Source organism: Capra hircus, chromosome 19 (genome assembly GCF_001704415.2).
Source record: "Capra hircus breed San Clemente chromosome 19, ASM170441v1, whole genome shotgun sequence".
In the NCBI taxonomy this organism is placed as follows: domain Eukaryota; kingdom Metazoa; phylum Chordata; class Mammalia; order Artiodactyla; family Bovidae; genus Capra; species Capra hircus.
In genome coordinates, this window is record NC_030826.1 from 18,112,856 (window position 1) to 18,119,447 (window position 6,592).

Below are 6,592 nucleotides of genomic sequence, written 5' to 3' on the forward strand. Positions count from 1 at the left end.
GAGTGGTCACCAGAAGTTCCATCAACCCGGCAATTCCCATGAAAAGTGAATGCCTCTTTCCCCATGGCTGCTGCAGAAATCCTAAGGGGGGCATCTCGGTGTCCAGCTGGGACACATGCCAGCCTCTAAAGCCAAGGGATGGGGCTGGTCCCATGCAAACCTCAGGGGTGGGGAGGAGTAACCCCAGAGGAAAACATGAAAGGGCAGAGGGCCTTGGGTCAGGAAAACTGACAGATGGCCCTCACCTCTCTCCATGTATCCAGAAGGCAGGGTTCTCACCCATTCCTACTTCCAGACACCTCCACTCAATAGGCACCAGGCCATCAGGGACAGGCCCCAGACTCATTCAAGACCCAAGGCTGCTTCTCTGCGATCTCACAGGCTCTGTGTGTTAGCTAAATCTAAGAGTCAAAACAGAAAGTGAGCACTAATCTCTTCCCCACCAGCCAAGGCAAACAGAGGGCTATTCCTGACTGTGCTGGGCCGTCCATCTGCACCCCAAGGAGGCTGGTGGGGAGGGAGGAGCTCTGGCCCAGGGGGAGGCCCTGGAGCTGACGGCATCTGGACTTGTAGGATGAACCCCAGTGAGGGGGAGGTTGCCTCCCTGGGCCTCAAGCGCCAGACGAGAGGCGCAAGGGGGCCAACTTCTCGGTCCAGAACCACCATCCTGACAGGGTCTGGCCAGGGCAGGAGGGCCAGCAAGGAGATTGCAGGAAAGGTCACCTTTGTAGAGACCACAGACAGAAGACATTATGCAGTGCCTGAAGACCTGCACTCGCTTCCCGAGCAGCACAGCACAGCTGGCATGAAACGGACACGCACTCCACGCAGACACCTCCCCAGGCTCCCCAGTGAAGTATCTGGGGAGGGGAGAAGGAACCACAACGTGTGTGTTCAGAATATGCCTAGAGAGTAGTCCTCCAGCGTTCCATTATGGCTAGTAAACGAACGTGGCGGGACTTCCCTGGTAGTCAAGTGGCTGTGACTCTGCGTTCCCAATGTAGGGAGCCCAGGTTTGATCCCTTGTCAGGGATAGAATGCAGCCAAAAAAATTAACATTAAAAACCAAACAAACAAAAAAACCAAACAAACGCAGCAACAGGCTCAGAGGGGAGGCAGCTTTACCCAAGTGAAAGTCACTCAGTCATGTCTGACTCTTTGCAACCCCATGGACTATATACAGTCCATGGAATTCTCCAGGCCAGAACTCTGGAGTGGGTAGCTGTTCCCTTCTCCAGGGGATCTTCCCAACCCAGGGATCGCACCCAGGTCTCCTGCAATGCAGGCAGATTCTTTACTAACTGAGCCACTAGGGAAGCCCAAGAAGACTGGAGTGGGTAGCCTATCCCTTCTCCAGGGGATTTTCCCGACACAAGAATTGAGCCGGGGTCTCCTGCACTGCAGGCGGATTCTTTACCAACTGAGCTACTAGGGAAACTAGCTTTACCCTCAGCCTCAGGCTAAATGATTGCCCCTAATATAAACACCCACCAACTCCAGGATCTCAAAGTTCTGTCTTTAGTGTGGCTGCTCAAGGCTTCCAGTTGAGCTGAGGTTACTTCTGATCCAACTAAGCAAGGTTGCTTAGGGCCACCCCCCCACACACCCAGATCCCTAAGAAATATGGGCAAGAGAAGACCAACCTGAGGGGGCCCCCTCCCCATCTCCCACCATGGTGCTGGCTGAGCCAGACCGCGTAACCATGCTGTCTTCTGGGAAGCAGGTTAAATGGATGTCGTTGCCGCCAAGAGCGTGTACTTGGCAGCACAGAGCTAGTGGGGAGCAGGGCAGGAGCCAGACGGAGGAGAGAGCCCAGGCCCAGCAAGGGAAGGCGTGGACCCAGCCCGGAGCAGCTGGGCCTGGGGGCTGGTGGTGGAGAGCGTGCTTAGACCCCAGCTCCAATCTCCACTGTTATGTCCAGGCCCTCTGCTCCTGCAGACCAGCCCAGGAACAGAGACACTTCCTGGGGCCAACACTGCGCCTGCCCACTACTTCCCTGCACTGGCAGCTTGCCCAGACAGCTCTCAGGCCAGGCTCTGGGAGTCCAGCTCTACAGGAACAAGGGAGGGGCAGGGAGGTGCCCCCAGCAGGCGTCCTGACCCCGGGAGCCGCCAGCTCAGAGCAGGGCCCCGATGAGCAAGCCCCACACAGGCTCTGTGTCAGCCTGCCGGCAAGGAGCAGGGACCAATGGGCCTCCGCCACCCCCTCAGCTGTGAGACCTGGGCCACGCCTTTTGCGAGGTTTGCAAACAGGGTTAAACCCTGCCCTGCTCAGAACTGGGATCCTCGGCAGCATACAGGCTGATGGGGGCAGACTGTGGATCTAAGCTGGCCACATACACACACGGCATTTGGGGCATTAGGGGCCGACCACCCAGCCTCCCCGGGGGGCAGACACCTTCTTCGTGAGACAGTGGCGTTTACCCACCCACCTCAGGAGGCTGTGATGACCACATCTGGTTCTAACGACATATGCTTACTATAAATAGCAATTCTAGAAAGAGCACTGGCCTTGGGGTCAGAAACTGCATGTCTATACCCCAGCTTGGCCGCATCCTGGCTGTGTGTCCTCTGGGGAGTCTCCTGAACCTCGGTCCTCCATCTGTAAAGTGAGGATCAAAAGTGACAGTGAGCAGCAAAGAACATCCTGGAAGTGCAAGGCTGTCAGCGGCAAACGGCCCCATCTCCTCTGTCAGGTCCCGAAGGAAGGGCTGGAGGAAATCGCTGGCTTGTGAGTGTGGAGCTGGCTAGTAGCTCTCTGGCCACTTAACAGAATCACCTGAGGAACAGAAGGAAAACAAAGATACCTGGGCCTGGGTCCCTCCCAACACCCAGCAATTCAGATCCAACTGGTCTTGGCGTGGGAGGTGGTGCTGACATTTTTTAAACGCTAAGTGATTCTTCTGTGTGACCGGAGTCGGGAAGTAGTGCAGCAGCTTTACTTAGAACTCAACTGGGACACAGCCCACATTTTTGTTTGTTGTTAGGCTTGCAAGATCTTAATTCCCTAACCAGGGATCAAACCTGTGCCCCCTCAGAGGAAGCACAGAGTCCTAACCACTGGATGGGCCACGAAAAGTCCCAGAGCCTAAGGTTCCAGCACCCTCCCCAGTCTCTGTATAGAGAGGGAAACGCAGTGCTGCCCCAGTACCCTCCAACAAACTTCCTGGCTGGAGGCGAACTTCAGTTCCTGGCCCACTTGGCAGAAAGAAAATCAGAGACTTTCTGCCTCCTGATGGGCCCAAGGCCATCACACAGATGAGTTACGAGCCCGCCCCCTTTCAGAAGCCCCACCCCTGCTAACTGAGTGAAGGGTGTACACGTGGCACTAGTGGTAAAGAACCCACCTGCCAACGCAGGAGACCTAAGAGATGTGAGTTCAGTGCCCGGGTCAGGAAGATCCCCCTGGAGGAGGGCATGGCAACCCGCTCCAGTATTCTTACCCGGAGAATCCCACAGAGGAGCTTGGTGGGCTACAGTCCATAAGGTCACAAAGAGTTGGAGTCACTACTGAAGCAACTTTGCACGTACATGCAAAGAGAAAAAAAAACCTGGAAGAATCTATTAGATGACATGATCTCTAGGTATGGGCACCTATAAGCCTCTTTCATCCTTCTGCATTTTTTAAATGCTCTGCACTTGGAAAGCAGTTCTTATATGATTGAAGGAAAACCAGTAATGTTTTGTTTTATTATGTAGTCTTTTTTAAAAGTGGACTTTTTTTTTTCCCAGATGTTTTGGGATAAAGAATGAAGAAAACACTCTGGAACAGGTTTGTGGGGACAGAAGGGAGGGACAGCTGAGTGGACGTTAGCAAATGCTTAGCTATGAGGAGGATGGGCTGTGTCCCATGGCCCTGTGTCCACCTACGATGAGAGAATCACATTTCATGAGAGCCCTGCCCACCTCTCACCAAGAAGTAATAAACATCACCCCCAACCCGTGCCACCCTCCACGTTAACCTTTACCTTAGAGCCGTCCCTTCCCCTGAACAGAAAAATGTTGAAGCTCCTTAAAGACCGTCTCCGGGGCTGGGATGGAGACACAGCTGGGATCACAGGAGCCCGAGGAGGAGTGGGCAGCTGGGGCTGGCCAGGAGGAAGGAGGATCCTGGTGGCCAGAGTCCCACACACGGCCGTCTTCTCAGGTGACAGGAACGTGCGAGTCGGCACTTGGGGAGGGAGCCTGAGCAATACCTTAAGGATGAAGTTCCTCGGCTGACCTAGGAGGCCAGTGAGACCCCGGCAGGGGCCGCCACCGGGAGCAGGCTCAGCCCTGCCTACTGCCCGGCCACCTCCCAGTCCGTCCATCCGTGGGCTGGCCACCTGCCCAGCCTCAGCCGGAGCGGATGACTGTGCGGCTGTGGCGTTTAGTGACATCTTTGTTGAATGGCGTTCTTGTGTTCAGGAAGACGTGTCACCAACTTGTATTTCTGCTTGACCATCCCCCAGGAACCCTAGTTCTACCCAGAGCATCCAGAATAACTGGTTGAGGCACCTCCTGGGCAAGGTGGAGACCACCTGCCCAAGAGAAAGCAACAGCCGCGGGAAGACCTCAGTCCACTGCAGCAGGTTTGCACAACGGCCGGCTCAGCGGCCTCAGGCTGCACACTGAGCCTCCTCCCAGTTTAAAACACAGTGCCCCTAAATGGGCCTTCCCAGGTGGCTCCGTGGTAAAGAATCTGCCTGCCAATGTGGGAGACGCAGGTTCAATCCCTGGGTCGGGAAGATCCTCTGGGGAAGGAAATGGCAACCCACTCCAGTATTCCTGCCTGAAAAACTCCATGGACAGAGGAACTGGGCAGGCTGCAGTCCGTGGGGTCATCAAGAGTAGGACATGACCTAGCCCTGGGTACACCTGCCCTTGAAGCCCCCCTTCCTCAGGCTGTAATGTGCAGCTGGGTTCTAGGGACCCCTCTCTGCGCACAAACCAGGGAGACCTTGCATTCTCCTGGGCTCCGATCTGTGCGCGAGAGTCTCGATGCCCAGCCTGCCCCATCCTCTACCAACAAAGAAATTATAAAAGTACCTGCCACTCAGTGCACCAACCAACAAAACATTAACTCATCAGCAAATCCCCCTACAGTCTCATTTCAGGATGACGTGGGAGACACGCCAGCTGAACCCCAGGTAGTCCTCCCCATCCCAGAGGGGCCAGGTGGGCAAGGGCTGGGCTGGGGCCGCCGCCTGATGCACACTGCAAGAACAATAAGGATTTTTAGGGGCATTATGACTGAGTCAGAAAACACAGCTGCCCCTGAAAGTCCCTCATTTTTCTTGCTGTCCTCGAGCACTCTCCAGGTGAGGAAGGAGTCAGCCAGCTGACCCAGGTGAACCAAGGTAGAAACAGTGACCCCTCCCCGACACTGGCCCACCCCTCCCAGCCCACAGGAAGTTCTGTGGCAGGTGGGGTGGCTGCAGGGTCTCCACGGTGGCACAATTCTTCAGCCTGGACAGTGACTGGCTTCACTGCCCCACGCCCCAGGCGCTCCCAGGGGAGACCAGCCCTTGGTCCACCCAGAGCCAACTTGGAACCCAATGCCTTCTGTCCACAGGGAGCTGTAGGCTAGAGTCCTGGCAGAATCCCAAGTGGACGAGGGGGTCCCAAGACCTAGGCAAAGCCAGAAGACCCAAGGGAAGGGTCACCTGGCCTTTGTCAGAACAGCAGAGGCTCAGCTCCCAGCATTAGGGCCCTAGACTAGGAAGACCCCAGCTGACCCCTCCCATAGACCCCAGACCTTTGGCATCCTCAGAATGCCACCAGTCAGCCGGTAACCCATCCCCTGAAGCTAGGCCATCCCACCCAGGGCTGGGCTCAGCTGGCCGCTGGGAGCCTGGCCTACCCAGCCAGGCACTGCACCCACTCCTCAGGGGCCCCCGGTCACCAGCCCCACTGTGGGTGCAGCAGGACACGTGGCCTCTCAGAATAAGGCAGACCCTGCTGTAAAGTACAACATCCCACAGGAAACGGACCAGGCTCCACTACCTGCTTACTTGCTGTGTGATGGCATCTAAGTTGCTTAGATTCTGTGTGCCTTGGCGTACACATGGGTAAACAGAACGAATGGCCCCCTTTGCAGGGTGATGTGAAGACTGAAGGAAGGAGAGCATACAAAGGTTTGGGCTGGCTCCCAGTATAATGTCTTTCCCTGTCCAAGCAGCTTCCCCCTTGCCTTCAGACCCCAAGAGCTGGGCCAGGCTCCCTGGGAGTCTCTGAGGACTTGGGCAGTGGAGAACTCCTCCCTCTTGGAGGGACAGGTGGAGATGGGGTGTTGGGGCACAGGCTTCGCGGCTCGTGAACTCAACGCTACACCCTCTTCCCACACGCCAGGGTCCTGCCTCATTCAAAGGGAGAACACCTGTGCCAAATCCCAGCTGCCTCGCAAAGCTACACTACAGCAGCTGTTATCTCGCTACAACTTTTGGCCCTAACCAGGGTCATCATGCATATACTCCACCAGCAAAAGCCAAACTATCGGGCTTCCCTGGTGGCTCAGTGAAAAAGAATCCATCCGCCTGCTGACGCAGAGGACACAGGTTCAATCCCTGATCCAGGAAGATCCCACATGCTGCAGAGCAACTAGGCCCACGTGC

At 56.0% G+C, this 6,592-nt stretch overlaps 1 non-coding gene across 1 annotated transcript; it reads right to left on the reverse strand.

The window, feature by feature from the left end:
• Nucleotides 5,185–5,295, reverse strand: MIR365 (microRNA 365). The gene has a single exon (NR_129723.1). It is a non-coding gene; the product is annotated as a microRNA 365 (primary transcript).